The sequence below is a fragment of the Lithobates pipiens genome, unplaced genomic scaffold (genome assembly GCF_037356315.1).
Source record: "Lithobates pipiens isolate NorthernLeopardFrog02 unplaced genomic scaffold, aLitPip1_a1.2 Scaffold_8, whole genome shotgun sequence".
Taxonomy (NCBI): Eukaryota; Metazoa; Chordata; class Amphibia; order Anura; family Ranidae; genus Lithobates; species Lithobates pipiens.
In genome coordinates, this window is record NW_027507903.1 from 129,314,155 (window position 1) to 129,333,946 (window position 19,792).

Consider the following 19,792-nt stretch of genomic DNA (forward strand, 5'->3'; position numbering starts at 1 on the left):
CTCCCTCCGTGATGGGCAGCTGCAACGTATGTAACCCTATCCGGGCATGCTTCTTTTTCCAAATTAAGTCCCGAATGAGCGAATCTATGCCTTGAAACCATTTCTGGTTAATCCAGATTGGGGAGTTGTGTAAAATATAAAGTATTTGAGGCTGCCAAAGCATTTTTATTAAGCTGCAGCGGCCCGCCACAGAGAGAGGGAGGCCACACCATCTGTTAAGTTTCGTCTTCATTTTCAGCAACAATGGAGCTAGATTTTCATTGGGATATTGGTTTACATCACCAGATATCCAGATACCCAGGTACTTCAACTTAGTCACCGTCTCCAGACCTACAGTCACTGGCAACGCCCCCTGATCTCCAGGTCTAGGCAATGGCAGGAGAGCTGATTTGCCCCAATTGATCTCTAGACCAGATTGTTGGCCAAACTCTCCCATCAACTGCACCACTCTATTCAGGGTAGAGTCCACATTTCCAATAAAAAACAGGACATCGTCCGCGAATAGAGCAATTTTTTCTTCTTCCCTACCCCGGCGGAATCCCTGGATGTCCGGGCAAGATCTTACTAGGACCGCCAGGGGCTCCATGGCCAATACAAATAGGAGGGGGGACAGCGGACACCCCTGTCTTGTACCTCTCTCCAGCTGGAATGTTTCAGAGAATTCAGTGCCCATCTTAATTTTGGCCCTAGGTTTATTATACAGTAGTTTTATCCACTGGATAAATAAGGGGCCAAAGCCAAACCTCTCTAACACGTTCCACAAATAACCCCATTCCAGGCTGTCAAAGGCCTTTGTGGCGTCTAGTGCTAAAATAGCTCCCAATCCTTCATTGTCTCTAGGTATTTGAATATTGAGGAAGACTCGTCTGATGTTAGCGCTGGTTGACCTACCCGGGATAAATCCCGACTGGTCTGGGTGTATTAATTTGTGGATAAATGTATTTAACCGAGTTGCTAATGCCTTGGCTAATATTTTAATATCCGAGCATAATAAGGATATCGGTCGGTATGATGGAGCTTCCTGGGAATCCTTCCCCTCCTTCAACGTTAAGATAATATTGGCCTCTAGCATCGAGGCAGGGAGTTCACCCGCTTCCAATGCGGCGTTCAATGTCGCCAAGAGTTCTGGCAATAGCACCTCCCCTTAACATTTGTAGATTTCTACTGGCAAGCCATCTGGCCATGGAGATTTATCGTTAGGCATTGCGGCCACTGCATTTTTTAGCTCCTCCAGCGTAAGCGGTGACTCGAGGAATAATTTATCCTCTATTGACAATGTTGGAATTGTTGTCTGAAGTAAAAAGTCGGTGGCTAAATTGCCACAACCCTGGATGGCGGATTTATATAAGTTTTTATAATAATCCTGAAATACCCTCATAATCGCAGGGGGGCTAGAAACTAGGTCACCTTTTGGGGTCTTAATTACCTGAGCTACTGTTGGCGCACCATTAGTTTGGACCAAAAGGGAGAGGGCTCTACCCACCCTCTCTCCTTCGCCAAAATAGTGCTGGCGCTGGAATATCCGCTTATTCTCTGCTTTTTTTAAAAGAGCCATTTTATAGACTTGTTGGCTGGCCAACCATTCCTGCTGGGTTACAGTCGATGGAGCTATTATATATGCTTGCTCCGCCTGAGTTACTTTATTTCTTATTACTAGGTCCTGTTCTTGGGCTTTCTTCTTAATTATTGCGACTTGTTGTATTAATGTACCCCTGATATAAGCTTTTAGAGAATCCCAAACTATACCAGGAGGGGCGGAGCCCCTATTTATTTGAAGAAATTCCCCTATCTTATCCTGAGAAGGACTTGACCCACCCATTAGTACCAACCAACCAGGATTTATCCTCCACTCCCTTAGACCTGTTCTAGCGCCCAAAAGCACTGTCAACGATAGGGGGGAATGGTCTGAGATCCCTCTTGCCCCATATTCTATATCCTGTACTACCTCTGCAGCTTCTGTATTCCCCAGCACCATATCAATTCTTGATAATGTGCAATAGGTACTGGAGAAGCAGGAGTACTGCCTTGCTTGGGGATGACGAATTCGCCATAGGTCATTTAGTCCTATTTCAGAGACAAACCCCTGCAAACGCCCCATTCTAGCCCCTGCTGGTACGGGGAATCTGTCCATATGGCAGTCCATTGTTTCATTGAAATCGCCTGCTACTATCCATGGGACGCCCGGCTTATCTAGGCAAAACGACAGTAATTTAAACATTACCTCCAACTTGAAGGGAGGGGGTATATAAATATTGGCTAAGACATAATTCTGCCCGCCCAACTGGCCATATAGGAAGACAAATCTCTCCTCTTTGTCAATGGAAGACTCCTTACACAGGAATTGCGTGCCCCTCTTAACCAGAACACTCACCCCTCTAGAGTATGATGTATAAAAGGAGTGGTAGTATGCCGAAAACTTCCGATTGTTTAACAGTGGGGCTGTGCTAGAGGTTAGGTGCGTCTCTTGGAGAAAAAGCAAACCAGGGCCCCCCCTCGCTGTTTCCAACATGACTGCTGCCCTCTTTTTTGGTTCACCCAGCCCCCTCACATTCCATGAAATAATATGTACACTACCCATGAGTGTTGAAAATTTCTATCTCAGGCAGGGGGAGGGGGGAAGGGGAGGAGGGGGCCCGCTCTCCCACAACGGGCCCCCCCACACCCCACCCCCCCCACCCAATACCGTTGCACCAGCAATGCGCGCCCGAAGTACCCCCCACAGCCCCACTACCCACCCCCTCCCCCCCCGCCCATCCCCCTCCCCTACCCCCACCCCCTACCCGCCCAACAGGGCCACCCCTAGGGGTCGCTATTGTGGCCCGATTTTCCATACTCACAAAAACCCTGGACGCCCCACCCCGCTCCCCCTACTCACCTGATTTACCTGGAAACACCTGACCTCCCCAGGTTTCCACCCCTCAGCCTCACTCGTCCCCGCCACTTAAAATAATTGCTAAATGGCTTAGACCCAACCTAGGCTACCATTGCGACCGACTTTACAGGGGAAGGATAACAAAACAAAAAAAAAAAAAAAAAAAACACCCCCCTTCACTCCACATAGTGCCTTGTCAATATATTAACATATTATAAACTGTGCTTTATCAGTGCGATATTTCATATTTTCGCTATCACCCCATCCCAATTACTATTCAAGTCATGTGCTACGCTTAAAAAGTCGATGACTAATAGCTTCCGCTCCCTTCGGTACTAGCCCCAATAACGCTTACCTACTAAACCTTTATAGTGATATTTATGCTATGTTGTACTTTTGATACCAACTCCCTACTACCCCTGCCTTGCTAATAAGTAAATTCATAGTGACATTCCTCACCCTAAAAGCTAACTACTATATTGAACATTCCATATTTGTGCTTAGTAAAATTATTTCTCGTGAGAGTATTGTGCAGTCCTCGTCCAAAGCAAGAGGCTTAAAAAAAAAAAAAAAAAAAAAGAAAAAAAAAGGGGGAAAGTCCTGGTTATACTAAAGGAGCTAGAGATCCTTTTCATGCTCCTCCAGCCATTTTACCCCTTCGTCTGGAGTGCCAAAAAAAAAAGTTGAACCCAGAGCAGTTATACGTAACCGAGCAGGGTACAGCAGGGCGTAGCTTATCTTGTGTTTTTGAAGAATACGCTTGATGGAAATGAACTCTGCTCTCTGCTTCTGTAGGTCTGGTGAAAAGTCTGGGTAGAACGAAACCCTAGTCCCTTTGAAGAAAATGTCTCTCAATTCCCTGGTCCTACGCATCAGGATACTACGGTCATTATAGTTCACAAGTCTTAATATCAATGGCCTAGTGCGGCCCTCTGGTGGTCGAGGCTTTATGGGGACTCTGTGGGCCCATTCTATGGCGAAATGTGGAGTAAAGGGGGTTTCGCCCAGGAGTTCCCTAAACCAATTTTCCAAAAAATTTATAGGGTTAGTGCCCTCACTCCCCTCTGGGAGACCAATTAGGCGAACATTGTTCCTGCGATTCCTATTTTCCATTGCGTCTAGTTGCAGTGCCTGCATATCTATTTGTTTCTGTAACCCTTTTATTTTTTTTTGTAATGGAAAGAGCTCGTCCTCAACCGTGCTTAATCTTCCCTCTAGGACCGTAGTTCTTTCCATTGTATTACTCAATAATTGACCCATGGAATGTAGTTCAGTTTTAATACTGCCTAGCTGGTTATCGAGGCCACCTATAGAAACTTTACATTCATTAACTGCTTGCAGTATGTCGCGTAATGTAGGTTCCCCATCCTCTATCAGAGGGAATTCCGCTAGGGCTATTGTGTTGTGTGCTGTCTTGCTTGCTGCTACAGCCAAGTCATTCACCTTGCTTGCACTAGGTGAGCGTCCTGAGTTTGATGTTATTTGGCTGATACTTCTCCTTTCCGGAGCACCCCCCTGTATCTTTGTTTGTCCTGCTGACTGGTGAGGCCCCCTTCTGGTAGGGGAGGTTGCATGGGCAAAGCGTTCAAGTTTTGCGGCTGTTGCAGCAGATGACTGGTTTGCTTTTTCTTTGGCGGCCCGAGTTTTTTGGTTCCCCTCGCTAAGCAGGCCATCCTCGTTAACTTGTTTGCTAAGCATGGTATTGCAGCGGGGAATGATAATATTACTAGAAAAACACCCCAAGCAAAAAAACGAAAAAGCAAGGCGGGGAGGAGGAATAACCAATGGGAGGGGAAGGGGGCTGATTTACTGCCAGTAAAGGGCTGGGGCCCCAATGGGAGCACTATTTCCAAACGGTTAACTTTTATTTATATAGTCCGTCTAAAGGATATAGAAACATGCGGTACAATGCAATACAATGCAGTACAAACAGTGCAACTTAAAAAATATAATGACCTCAAACCCAAAGTGCGCTCCCCTGGTCTTTTTTTTTTTTTCCTCCAACTCTGACACTATCTAAAGAGGGGAAGAAAGGAACGCTATATTAGCAGTTGAAAACAGACTTGAACGTGGGCATTAACCAATTCACACTCACTGCTCGCATTTAACTTCTTCCCAATAGAATGTCAACTTTACACAATTAGGTTGGCTCAGTGCACCATACCATGAACAAAGCAATGCAGTCATATAGAAAGGAGAGGGGGGGAGAGGGTTTCCACCAGCTGTATCATGGCAGGGCTGCCAAGCCATACAAAGTCCTCCAACTGACCCAAGAGCCTGATAGCCTCTAGTTCCCCAGCGGTTTAGTATATCAGTATAACAATTTAATAAATCATATGGCTGGAGCTGGTCATTGGACATTCAGATGCATTCAGATGCACATTCCTCCTCTTCGCTTCCCTCTCTCCCACAACTCTCTCCCGCATTACCGTATGCCTGAGCAGTTGCCTTAGGCTTCACCGGCTTCACCAAGGCTCCTCAAGTGCGCTCCACTTGCTGCGTTCTTCTGTTTTGCGGGCTGCTCACTCTGCCGGATTGCTGCAGTAGGCTCACAATATTCTGGGACCACTATGCCAGGACCAACGGGTTCCCGCGAGTACCTTTAGTTCCCTCCTCTTACCTCGCCACTGACCGGCCGAATCCCGGGCTCGCGATAGTACAAGTGCCCGCGAGAACCCCCTCTGCTAGCTCCAACGTCACAGGCGCTGTATCGAACGGGTTGGTGGTTTCCTCAGGCTCAGGGGTGGGGAGGCCACTGTGTTAAACACGGCGCATCGCTACCATTACCAGGCCGATTTCATCCCATCAGGGGAGAGTGAGGGGAGACGAGACCAGCGCGCCCAGCACTCACTCACTCCCACATCCGACCACGCCCCCTGTCTGCTTATCGGAATCTAATGCCCTTAGATAGAGGACCCCACCCAAAAAGTAATTCTAACTAAAGACACCTTTTGGGTGGGGTCTGGGACACTACCAACGCCCCCCACAATGTACATTCACCATCAATCCTATCATCCAATGATGCAGATACATGTCAATCATGATGAATGAAGCCCACCAACAGGAAGAAAAAAAAACACAACGTGCCCAATGCAGTCATAATTGGCTGTTGCCTTTTGATCCCTCGCCACGAATGAGTTGTCCCAGTCCCTACTGCAAATTGTAAACAAAGGAGTAGGGTTTCCCAGCTGATGTCATCAACTATATGTGGACAGGTTATTCATTATTTGGTTAATGATGTTACCTCTGCTCCATTATTTACAATTTGTGGAGGAAACAGTGACAAGTAATTCACAGTGAGTGTCAGGAAACCAATAGTTTCAGCTGTCAGAGGTTATTTTCCTTCAGGCGGTTGGTGTAGTACATTGACAAGGATCTGTATCGCTGTAAGAGGTGATTAATGGTGGAATTACATCATGTGGCATGACAAACAGCGTAACGAATGACTTCTCCAAATGTGCATTTATATCCTTTTTCATAATTAGTTGGGGTACCCTTACTCATTCACAAAGATAGGGGAGTGGTTGCTGGCATTTAGGGGCCCACTTATTTAGGGGCATCTGAATTCTGATAAGGCCCCTTGGCTGCAAACCCCCACAAACCCTGGACCAGGATTGTGGTAAAGAGGCCCCTGTTCTTATTAACAAGGGGGGGGGCAAAGTGCTTTGCGTGGAATGTGGTCTGGTATGGTTCAGGAGGGGTAGTTGCACACTACTGCCCCCCCACCCCCCCCCCCCCCGGCCAGCCAAGCTGAATGTTCGGAAAAATAGGATTTTTAAAACCGCTTACCTGTAAAAATCCTTTTCTTGGAGTACATCATAGGACACAGAGTCTCAAGTAATTACTTGGTGGGTTATAGGCCTACCTTCAGGTGTTGACACTGGTATAACCAATACAGGAAGTTGACTCCCCTATATAACCCCTCCTCCTTCCAGGAGCACTCAGTTTTTGTAGCCAAGCAATATAAGTAATATACTCTCACCCCATAAAACAGAGGGGCGGGAGCTCTGTGTCCTATGATGTACTCCAAGAAAAGGATTTTACAGGTAAGCTGTTTTAAAAATCCTATTTTCTTTATCGTACATCATAGGACACAGAGTCTCAAGTAATTACTTTGTGGGATGTCCCATAGCAATGCTACTTGAGGGGAGGGAGACACAACCCGTAGGGTAACCCCCAGACCTGAGGACTTATACTGCTGCTTGCAGCACACTGCGCCTGAAGGCGATATCCTCATTCCATCTTACATGCACTTGATATAATTTTGCAAATGTATGTAACTGAAGGTCAAGTCGCGGCCTTGCAGATTTGAGACTTGGAGACCTGGTGACGCACTGCCCAAGAAGCACCAACCGCTCTGGCAGAGTGCGCCTTAACTTGAAAAGGGGGAATGTTTCCCTTTAAATCATAAGTTTGAATTATAACTTGCCAAATGCACTTAGCGACAGTGGATTTTGACGCTGCCTGTCCCTTCTTAGGACCCTCTGGCAGAAGAAATAAGACATCAGTCTTAAGAAAACTGCTCCGATTCGTAAATACATTTTTACTGCTCTCACTACACCAAGACTATGTAGTGACCTTTCTTCCCTGGAACAAGGTCTTGGGAAAAAACCCTGGCAGGACAATACCTTCATTCAGATAAAAGCCTGAAACCACTTTTGGCAAAAAACCTGGACGAGGGCGCAACACCACTCTGTCCTCATGAATAATCAAATATGACTCCTTACAAGAAAGAGCAGACAATTCTGAAATCCTCCTTGCTGAGGATATAGCAAACGAAAATATCAGCTTCCTAGTCAGAACTAAGGGAACATGCTGCATTGGTTCGAATGGCTGTTTTTGTAACACTGACAAAACAAAATTTAAGTCCCAAGGGCTTAAGAGTGATTTAACTGGCGGATTAATCCGCAGCACTCCTTGCATGAAACCCTGGACTAAAGAATGCATAGCAAGCAGTCTTTGAAATAAAAATTGATAAGGCTGAGACTTGGCCCTTAATAGTACTCAGGGCCAACTTCATCTCTACGCTTAATTGTATCAAGGTAAGAATTCTGCCTATGATATATCTCCGAGGGTACCAACCCTTGGACTCGCGCACCAGGAAACATAAGCTTTCCAGGCTCTAGAATTTATAGCTCTAGAAGCTGGCTTCCTAGCATTAATCAAAGTAGAGATAACGGACCTGGAAAGCCCACGTTTATTCAGAATGTGGGTCTCAATAGCCAAGCCGTTAAATTTAGCGTTCGGAAAGTAGGTTGTAATATCGGCCCCTGAGATAGCAGGTCTGGCCTTAGTGTGAAGAGCCCTGGACCCTCCACTGCCATCCTTACGATCTCTGCGTACCATGACCTTCTGGGCCACGCTGGGGCTACCAGCATTACCGATTTTCTTTCCAGCATGATCCTGCAAAGAACTTGAGGTAGCAACTGAATCGGGGAAAAGTGCATAGATCAGTAAAAACTGATCCCACTGGGTCGCCAACGCATCCATTTCATATGCGAGTGGGTACCCTGTCCTGGATGCAAATTTGACTAGCTTAGTGTTGAATCTGTACGCTAGAAGGTCTACGTCCGGAGTCCCCCATCTTTGGCAAACAGCCTGAAACGCCCTGGGGTGAAGAGACCATTCTCCTGGGAATAACTGCCGGCGACTTAGATAGTCCACCTGCCAATTCTCTACTCCCGGAATGAAAACTGCATGGGCAGGGGACATTCTCTTCTGTCCAAGTTAGAATCTGGTTCACCTCTCTCTGAGCTGAGAGACTCTTGGTGACTCCTTGTGATTGATATAGGCCACAGCCGTGGCATTGTCGGACTGGATCCTGGCAGGACAATTCTTTAACCTGGAGGTCCAGGTTTCTAGAGCCAGATACACTGCCGGAATCTCTAGGATGTCGATGGGCAAGGCTCCTACTCCCCAGCCTGAAAGGCTGGCATCTGTCGTTACTACCTTCCAGATAATTGATCCGAAGGACTTTCCCTTCAGCAGGTTCCAAGATAGTAACCACCAACTGAGGCTTTGGGACACTCATGGGGACAGCCACATTGGCAAGTCCAAAGCTTGAATCGTTTTGTTCCAAGCAGACAGAATACTGCTTTCAGTTTCAAATGGAATGGAACATAGGGAACTGCTTCGAATGAAGCTACCATCTTCCCTTACAACCTCATGCAAAGGTGAATTGAAGGATTTCTCTTCAACCTGATCATCCTCACCAGCTCCTGTATGGAGCTGATCCTTGCGGGAGGCAAGAACAACCCTTTTCTGGGCTGCGTCTATGATCAGGCCCAGATACTCCAGCCTTCTTAGTGGCTTTAAGGAGGATTTCTTTAGGTTGAGAATCCAACCCAAACCTTCCAGGTAATTGCTTGTGATGGCTACACCTTGCTTCAAGCAAGCCACTGACTGGTCTATTAACAATAGATCGTCTAAGTAAGCCAAGACAGTTATGCCCTGTGCCCTTAACCTGACTAGAGGTGGGGCTAATACCTTAGTGAATGCACGAGATGCTGTAGCAAGCCCGAAGGGAAAGGCTATTAACTGAAAATGCTTCTGTTCTACTTAGAACCACAGAAACCTCTGGTGAGGAGGCAATATCTAGACAAGCAGCTATGTATCTCTGATGTCGATGGACACCATAAGTTTTTCTCCTTGCAGGATGGAAACGACTGACTTGATTGACGCCATGCAAATGGAGCGCATTTTCAGTAACCGATTTAGATTACGTAAATCTAGACTTGGTCTGATATCCCCATTTGGCTTTGGCACCGTAATTAGGTTTGAGTAAAACCTCAAACCTTGCTCTTGTTTGGGAATCCATCTGATCACCCCTTGAGCCAATAATTGGTCTAATGCTTGCAACAGGGATTGCCTTTTCCCTGGATCCTTGGGAACGTTTGATCTCAGAAAACGATATGGTGAAAACTCTCAAAGCTCTAGCTTGTATCCTAGAGACACTGTGGAGAGAGTCCATTTGTCCTGAATCTCCCTTTGCCAGACTTCTGAGTACATCAGAAGTCCCCCCCCCCCCACCTTGGTGAGGGGAGATGCCTCTTCATAAGGAGGTCTTGTATTCTGCTTTGCAGACTTGTAGCCGCAGGTTTGATGGCAGAGGCTGAACAGTTTAAATGAAAGACGCTTATATTTTCTTTTGACTGGCAAGAGTACCATTTTCGCTGGAAATTGAATGTATTTATCCAAACTATTGTCAAATAATCGTTCTCCCTTCAAGGGGAAACTAGTTAGAAGGTTCTTACAAGGCGTCTCAGCTGACCAACCCTTTAACCAAAGGGTCCTTTGCATATGTACATGTACAAAATGCAAGGCGTGATGCCTGGTGAATAGAATCCTTCATAGCGTCTACAGCAAAGCATAATGCTTTAGGTAGCTCGGCCAGTTCCTGTGCTTGTTGTACAGGGAGCTCATCTGAGAGCATCTGTGAACTGGTCCTTTAAGGACTGACAGATGCCTATAGCTGCAATTGCAGGCTGAGCAACAGTACCTGCTAAGAAAAAAAGGATTTTAACAGACCTTCCAATTTCTTATCTGTTGGATCTTTAAGCATAAGCGCATTGTCCACTGGGTAAAAAAAAAAAAAAAAAAAAAATTATATTATTATATATATATATATATATATATATATATATATATATATATATATATATATATATATATATATATATATATATTTTTTTTTTTTTTTTTTTCTTTTTTCCACACTGGAAATCGCAGCGTCAACTGCTGGAACTTTCAATCTTTTAGTGAATCTTTCTTCCATAGGATAGAGCTTTGCGAGTCTCTTTGGAAGGCAAAAAATGCTTATCCGGATGATCCCATTCGGTATAAATAAGCTTTTTTAGTAATGCGTGGACGGGAAACGCATGCAAAGGCTGTAAAGGCTTCAAAGAACCCAAGGAAGAGACCGGCCCTTCAGCTAACTCTGTTAGGGGTAGCATGCAAGTAGAGCGAACCATCTTTGCTAGCCTCTGTACTTCAGATTGTGAAGTAGGGATCGTTGGGAACTTCAAGTATTGTTTCCTCCGCAGAGAAATAATCGCATGTCTTTCCTCCCGATCATCTGAGGGCAATACCCCATCCTGTCCCCATAATTCTCTTGGACCCTCCACTGACTGTAAAGAGTCTAAGGTGGGGGAGGGAGATCTAGGATGCTTCCTATACACTGGATGGAGGATGCGATTAAAGCTGCTAATCTTCCTTCTAAGCCTTGCAAGGCCGAGGAAAATGCATCTTCAGTCACCTCTACAGGGGCTGAAGTGTGTGAAGCAGTTGCACCACCGCTAGCTTCCAATGACTCACCCTGGCTTGCCATGTCTGATCTCTCCGAAGAGGAAGACAGTATGGAGGCATAACTGGGATTACCAGCGCCTGGGGGGGGGGGGGGGGGGGGGGGGGGTGACACCTTAGGTACCTTTACGGTAGGTCTGGAAGACATAGTGCATAGCACACACACAAAATAACAGTTCTTTTGCTACTAAGTAACAATAGTTTTTCCTGTCTGAAAATGCCTGTTTACACCCTTACATGTCCAGTGCTCTGGTGTCTCTTAGTGTGACAGACTGCCTCTCTTCAGTTAAAAAGTATTTCTGAAATGAGAGTGTCTGTGATATAAAGCCTCAGGTGGAACCTGATTGGCATCCTCAGCGCTTCCCCTCAGCTATGTGGCGAGTGCTGTGTGTGTGTACGTTGCATCCATACACAGTGCCACGTGACCTTGCATCCGAATGGCCAACACAAAGTAAGGTGAACGTACTATACACCTCTACAAGGGGGGAGGGGAAGAGGGGGGAAGAGGGGGGAAGAGGGGGGAAGAGGGGGGAAGAGGGGGGAAGAGGGGGGAAGAGGGGGGAAGAGGGGGGAAGAGGGGGGAAGAGGGGGGAAGAGGGGGGAAGAGGGGGGAAGAGGGGGGAAGAGGGGGGAAGAGGGGGGAAGAGGGGGTTCTGTCAGCAGATTTATATATATATATTTTTTTTATTTTTTTTAAACCACAGAAGCATAGGAAGTTTCCCCAATGTTACTAGGTGGAAGTGCTGGGTTGTAATTAAACCATGCAGCTGCGTCAACCAATCAGCCACCGCCCATAGAGAAGTTTATACACATCTCTGTATTAGCAACTGCTGTATTTTTTACCAAATCCCACAAGATCTGTTTAAGAAGGAACCCCCTCTGCCGCTGGGACCACACATGTTCAGACAGAGCTGCACTAAGACACATCGGTAGTGTAAGTTACTCCTTATAGAGGAGACATTTATAAGGTATATAAGGTATATTGAAGGAAAAAGCAAAGCTTCTTCCCTTACCTTGTCCTCGCTGCAGGATACTGCTGATTTAACAGACAGATCCAACTTTCACCCATCACGGCGGGCTGTGTTTAAACACGCTCAAAGACTGGGGTCCTTTTAAAAGGGGTTCCGCTCCTTTGGGCCTTGTATAGCACCCCTCAGGACAACTTTAGGAAATGTAGCAAGACCAAAAAGAGTCCTGGTTCCTAGGGTCAAGCTCTCAAAGAGAAGCATTACAGGCAAAACCTCATTCTTGCATCGAGGTCCAGGTACCATCCTATGGCCTCAGTGGCAAGGATGGACCTGATTGTGGAGGTTTCTTTAAATCCAGCATGGATCCCTCCTGGAGCTCCGCAGAGCACATCTTCACTCATGACCAACACCTTAGACACTGGCGAAAAAACTGAGTGCTCCTGGAAGGAGGAGGGGTTATATAGGGGAGTCAACTTCCTGTATTGGTTATACCAGTGTCAACACCTGAAGGTAGGCCTATAACCCACTAAGTAATTACTTGAGACTCTGTGTCCTATGATGTACAATAAAGAAAATGCTCCAATATGGGCAGGCAGTTACTGAGCGCTGGTGGCAGGAGGTGGGTCACTAGGAGCAAGTTACATGTTGCACCCTAAATATGGGTGTTACATGCTCCTAAATGTTAACTTAGCCTTGAAGTGGATTGAAAAAAAACAGGATTTTTATAACAGCTTACCTGTAAAATCCTTTTCTGTGATGTACATCAGGGGACACAGAGCCATAAGTACTTACTATGTGGGTTATAGGGCCACTGATAGAGCGTGCCAGTGCCCATCACCTAAGGAAAGACGTGTACTCCCCATATAACCCCTCCCACTACTGGAAGTCCTCAGTTTTGTAGCCAAGCAATACAAGAGTATACCAAGAAGGGAGGGACCTCTTTGTCCCCTGATGTACATCAAAGAAAAGGATTTTACAAGTAAGCAGTTATAAAAATCCTGTTTTCTTTTCTCAAATCAGGGGACACAGAGCCATAGTACTTACTATGTGGGATGTCCCATAGCAATGGCAACTGAAGGGAGGGAGACAACAAAAAGTAGGGCAAAAAGGAGGCCAGAGGACTCATACTGCAGCCTGCAGTATACTGCGTGTAAAAGGCAATATCCTCATGACCTTTAATATTGATTTGATAAAATCTAATAAATGTATGAACCGAAGACCAAGTTGCGGCCTTACAGATCTGAGCCATAGAGGCATGATGATGCACCACCCAAGAGGCACTAATCGCCCTGGATGAATGTGCTCTAACATGGGAAGGAAGAATTTTCTTCTTTAAGCTGAAGCTTGAACAATCACTTGATGAATCCATTTGGGAAATAGTGGATTTTGACGCTGCCTGTCCAGATTTTGGACCTTCTGGCAGTACAAATGAAACGTGTTTTGCGAACCTGAGCGGTCGCCTTTAAATATACTCTGATCACTCTTACTACATCAAGGGAATGTAGTGCATTCCCTTCCCTAGATTGAGACCCTGTGGAGAAAGGAGGAAGAATAATATAATATAATATAATATAATATAATGTAATGTATCTTGGTTTAGATGAAAAGCCGTTACCACTTTTGGTAGGAATTCAGGATGAGGGCATAAAATCACCTCATCCTTATGCATGATCAAATATGGCTCTTAACAAGGCAGAAGAAATGGCAACCAGAAAGATTATCTTTCTTGTCAAAAGAACCAAGGGAATTTCTCGTAAAGACTCAAACGGCTGATTCAGCAAGCCGATAAGACCAAATTTAAATCCCAAGAATTTAGAAGTGCCTTGATAGGGGGAATAATCTGTGTGACCCCCTGAATAAGCTACTTACCAAGATTGGGAAGCAAGAGGCCATTGAAAAAAAAACCACACTGACAAGGCCGTGATCTGGCCCTTGATAGAAGTCAAGGCAAGCTCCATTTCAGATCCCATTTGCAGGAAATCAGGGATCCTGCCTATGACATACTTCCTGAGGTGCCAACCTACTGGATCCCCATCAAGAAACATATGCCTTCCAGATTCTATTTTAAAATGACTCTGGAAGCTGGCTTCCTGGCATTAATCAAAGTAGACACTACCGAAGGAGATTACCCACGATCCTTTATAAAGTGGGATTTGACAGTCAAACCTGTTACATTTTCCATCCGTAAGGTAGGATGGAATACCGAACCTTGCGCGAGAAGGTCTGCCTATAATGGCAGAGTCCGAACAACTCCTAATGCCATATTTATGATCTTGTTAAATCAAAATCTTCTGGGACCCGCTGGGGCCACCAGAATCACCTCCTTTCGTTCCTGCTTGATCCTGCGGAGAAGGCACGGAAGTAGCAGAACTGGAGGAAACGCATTGATCAGTAAAAAACTGATCCCATAGGAAGACTAATGCGTCTGTTTCCCCCTGCTAGCGGATCCCTTGTTCAACACAAAGTTGTCAACCTTGTTGGCGAATCTGGACGCGAATAGGTCCATTTCCGGAATACCCCATCTCTGACATATTGCTAGGAAGATCTCGGGGGGGGGGGGGGGGGGAGGGTTGGTGTAAGAGACCATTCTCCCGGAAATAATTGTTGGCGACTTAAATAGGCCAATTCTTTATTCCTGGAATGAAAATTGCTGATAGGTAAGGAATGCTGTGTTCTGACCAAGCTAGAACGTTCTTCACCTCTTATTGGGCTGCATGACTTCTCATGCCCCCTGGTGATTTACGTAAGCCACAGCCGTGGCCTTGTCGGACTGAATCCTGACAGGACAGTCCCATAGTCTGACCGTCCAAGATTCTAGGGCCAGACATACTGCCCGAATCTTCCAAAATGTTGATGGTCCAGGTTAGAGGACCTTGCCTATCTCCCCTGAACAGAATCTTCTTCCAGGGCTGCTCCCCAGCCTAGAAGGCTGGCATCAGTTGTTAACACTTTCCAGGATACAGGTAGAAAAGATTTTCCCTTTTGCTGGATAACAACCACCAATTTAGGCTCTGACTTACGTCAGAAGCCAAGGGTATTGGAAAAAATCAAGGCCTGAATCTTTTTATTCCAGACCGTCAAGATGGTATTTTGAAGCAGTCTTGAGTGAAAACTGCACGTAAGGGACGGCCTCGAAGGAGGCCACCATTTCTCCTAAAAATCTCACGCACGGCCGAATGGAAGGATTTTTCTTTGTTTTGATAAAGTAGAATTAGTCTTACAATGGAACCGATTCTTGTTTGGGGTAAGAATACCTTCTTCTGTACAGTATCTATAACCAGCCCCAAGTACTGTAATCTCCTTGATGTTTTAAGGAGGATTTTTCTAGGTTGAGTATCCAACCCAGAGATTCCAGGTAGTTTACAGCTGTGATCAGACTCTGGTTTAGACCTGAGACTGAATGATCTATTAAAGGTAGATAGTCTAAATAGGCTAGTAACGTTATGCCTTGAGCCCTTAATCTGGCTAAAGGAGGTGACAGAATCTTTCAGAACACCCGTGGTGCTGTGGGTAAACCGAATGGCAGGGCCACAACTGAAAATTATGATTTTATATATTTCAAAGCTCAGAAATTTCTGGTGAACGGGAAATATTGGCACATGGAGATATGCATCTTTGATATCAATAAAAGCCAAAAACTCCCCTCCTTGCAGGATGGACACAACTGATCAGATTGACTCCATGCGAAAGGATCGGATGTTTACGTGCCGATTCAGATCTTTGAGATTTAGAATGGGTCTTACCTCTCAGTGAAAGGTTTGAATCAAAACCTGTGCCCTGTTCCACTAAGGGAACCTCTGATATCACTGACTGGGATAATAAATGATCCAGGGCCAGAAAGACTTTTTCTCTGGATCCTTGGGAACATTTGCCTTTAGAAAAAAAACGAGGAGACGTGGATGCAGGGTCACCCCCCCCCCCCCACCCGAGCGAGCGGGGGCACCCCTTCATGAGGAGGCTTTAGCATCCTGCTTTGTGGACTTACTGCCCCAAGATCTCTTCTGACCCTGGTGCTGCCCTTGGGGCCTTTCCCTTCAACCTGACGGTTGAGGCCGTTGAGACTGCCTAGAGGCTGATGCCCCTGGCACAGGAGAGGCAGCACGCTTAAAAAGGAGAAATATTAGAACTTCTTTACTGGTAAGAGAGAGCTTTCTCAGAGATCCTTTGGATGTATTTTATCCAGATCGTCTTCAAATAGCCGTTCGCTATAAAAAAATAAAAAAAAAGGCGGAACTGGCTAGTAGCTTTTTACAGGGTGCTTTGACTGACCAATCTTTCAGCCATAAAACTCTGCGAGAATTCACTAGTCCAAGCATAAGCCATAAGGCTTAAAATGATAGAATCTTTCATAGCATCTACTGTGAAACACAGCGCGTCTAATACACCAGCCCATTGCTGGGCCTGGTGATCAGGCAGAATCTTAAGTATCTCCATAAACTGTTCCTTAATGGACCGAGATACACCAAGTGCAGCAAGAAACAGTTGCGCTACTGAACTTGCTAAAGACATATTGCTTTTAGAAAGAAGTTCCAACTTTTTATCTGTTGGATGCTTTAACATTAGCGCATTATCCACCGGACATGCGATTGCAGCATCAATTTCTTATAGAAATCCTTTCCATAGGATAAAGTGTGGAGAATATTTTAGGAGGATAATATGGTTAATCCGGATGTTCCCATTCAGAATATATAAGCTTTTTAAGCCATGCATGAATAGGAAAAAACATCCCCAGATGGGGGAGTTTCTAATGAACCCAAATTAGAGGTGGGTTCCTCAAGAGCCTGTGCTGCAGGCAGCAGAAATTTAACCAATTTAGTAAGGGAGTGCACAAGCAACCTGTCTTGTGATGCTACTCCTTCTATATTAGGAGGGGAGAGCGAACAATGGGGTGGGACTTTAAATGAAGCACAAGGTTACGGTAGATTAGTTTGGTGATCATAATAAGGATTTATTGGTTGCCAAGGTATACAAACAAAGTATGAAATGTACATATACGTTCAAATAATGCATGGGTAAGACAATACATCTTGAATACAAGCTTGTGTATACACATAATGGCAAGACAATCATGTTCCGAAGTACACCAAAAACATGTTTAAGGTAAAACCATAATAAAAGGTAATGCCTGCAAAGCCTCTGGCCTCTTGGATCCTTGTGTGAAATAATAAGGTTAGCTGGCAAAGCTATCTGGGTATAAAAAGTATCAAATGGTATGTGGCAGCTCTATGCATTTCGTGGCTAGAAGGCCACTCGTCAGGAGCCAGCACTTGATGGATCTAAAGATAGAAATATTAATATTGGTATAATTTTTGAAAATGAAATAATCATACATAAGGGGGTTGTTAGCCAGGATAGCTTGCCGTTTCTGATTGGTTGACCCCATCCGGGAGCTGTGATGTGCCTGTCGGCCCCCCCTCTCGCCCCTCATCCTTATTGGACTTGGGGGGAGGGGGTGCCGCCACAGCGCATCAGCGTCACGCATCCCGTGCCTGATGTGCGGCACTCTATGGGCGCTGTTACATCTAGGCATGTGGGAGCTACGCTCGCGAGCGGACTGGGGAATTGGTGGTGCAGGCTGGCCGGGAATTTGATACCCGACCCGCCTGGCCCCTCCCCTTTCCATGTTACGCGGCGTGACGTCGGTGGGCGGTCCTGGTTTGGCGTCTATATGGGCGTCCTCCGGGCGGGCTATGACACACAGGGCTTCACTCTACACTGGCTTTAGCTTAGATCAGGATCTCTTTCCTCTTAATCGCCAAATTCCATCTAGATATTCAGGTAACTACACTACTGTTTCCTGTGGCATCTGTCACATTTTCACTTCACTGACGTTAACTTGCTTCTTTCAACTCCCCTCCTTCTATCTTTTCTTAGGCATCAGCCCTTATCATTTCCTCAGTTCTCAGCACTGGTTTTTTCTTTTTCTTTTTCATCAATCAGTCACCTTCTGGTGTTGGAATTTTTGGGTCACCTCATTTTTTATTTTACACATAGGTTGCCCTGGTCTCATGCCCGCCCTGAGTGGGGCCCGTGGGATGCCTCCCCTTGATTGCCTGCCGCGGCTTCCGGTGGGAGACACTGTTAGATGGCTAATGCTGCTTGGCACCCCACTATCACTGCACAAACTCGAGTAAGTTGACCTGCATCTGGTATGGGGGTGTCTTATCCTACCCCTGCCCTTATGTATGATTATTTCATTTTCAAAAATTATACCAATATTAATATTTCTATCTTTAGATCCATCAAGTGCTGGCTCCTGACGAGTGGCCTTCTAGCCACGAAATGCATAGAGCTGCCATACCATTTGATACTTTTATACCCAGATAGCTTTGCCAGCTAACCTTATTATTTCACACAAGGATCCAAGAGGCCAGAGGCTTTGCAGGCATTACCTTTTATTATGGTTTTACCTTAAACATGTTTTTGGTGTACTTCGGAACATGATTGTCTTGCCATTATGTGTATACACAAGCTTGTATTCAAGATGTATTGTCTTACCCATGCATTATTTGAACGTATATGTACATTTCATACTTTGTTTGTATACCTTGGCAACCAATAAATCCTTATTATGATCACCAAACTAATCTACCGTAACCTTGTGCTTCATTTAAAGTCCCACCCCATTGTTCGCTCTCCCCTCTTGATTTGTACAGGGATGGAAATATGTGACCTTACCAGGCCACAATTTCATTTAAAGTCCCAAGGGATGGAAGAATTGACCTTACCAGGCCATACCTTCATCTAAAGTCCCTAACTCCAGTCCTCTTTTTATCCTTCTATATTAGGATCCTCAGAAGAGGATAAATATCTTCCAAATATTTGGGAAGATCTACCTGATCCCCAGCCTCCTGCACCTCAATAAGAGGGTCCTGAGCACTAGATGGGAATCTGTTATGTTTAGCCCCACTATGGAGAGATATCATAGCATCAATCTTCTTTCCAAATTACAAATGGTAGAAGAAAAAAAAACTCTTGTGTGATATATACAGGGACTGAAGTGTCTAGCACAGCTGCAGCAGTTCCCCCTGACGGCTCAATCTGACGAATCGCATCCCTCTAAGAGGAGGATGACATTCTTTTGGAAATGGATTTAGTTTATTGTGAAACTATCGCCCCTCATAAAGCAGAGGCACTACCAGCAAAAGAATGTACACTGTTAGGCTAATTTACGCCCCTCCCCCTTTCCTTTCAAAGGAAAGTGTTTTCCCGCGCGAGCGGCGTCCTGTGGAACAGCAGACATGGCGGGGTGGTAAATCCTCCGCTGAGCGTCCGGCGCGATCTGTCTTTTTTTTTTTCCAAAAAACAAAAAGGAAACTGCTTTGGCATAGCAATCCCACGAAGGTGAGAAAAAAAAAAACATTCGGGGTGCAGGAGGAGAACCAGACCCTCCTTTCTTACCGGAGGATATGCTTGTGGCCGGAGGAGAGGAGAAATTAATGTTTCCACGCTGTTTCCAGCATTAGGTCGGTGAGTGCTCAATACAGCCCCTGGTGGTGACACATAGGCATGACAGAATTATACATAGAAGGAGAAGTTCCTGAGAAAATCTCCCTTAGCTTTCCTCGCAGCAGGGTTATCTGAGATGAAACCCAATCTTCACCCTTCACGGTGGGCTCCGAAAACTTCAAGAACAGGGTAACCTCATGTT

General features: G+C 45.6%; 1 protein-coding gene and 1 long non-coding RNA gene across 6 annotated transcripts in view; one reads left to right on the top strand and one right to left on the bottom strand.

Moving 5' to 3' along the window:
* Positions 1–19,792, bottom strand: part of PPP6R2 (protein phosphatase 6 regulatory subunit 2) — a 232,444-nt gene that overhangs the window by 170,616 nt on the left and 42,036 nt on the right. The window lies entirely within an intron of this gene.
* On the top strand, positions 17,492–18,728 carry LOC143963932 (uncharacterized). Its single transcript, XR_013271054.1, has 2 exons — positions 17,492–18,271; positions 18,379–18,728. It is a non-coding gene; the product is annotated as an uncharacterized LOC143963932 (long non-coding RNA).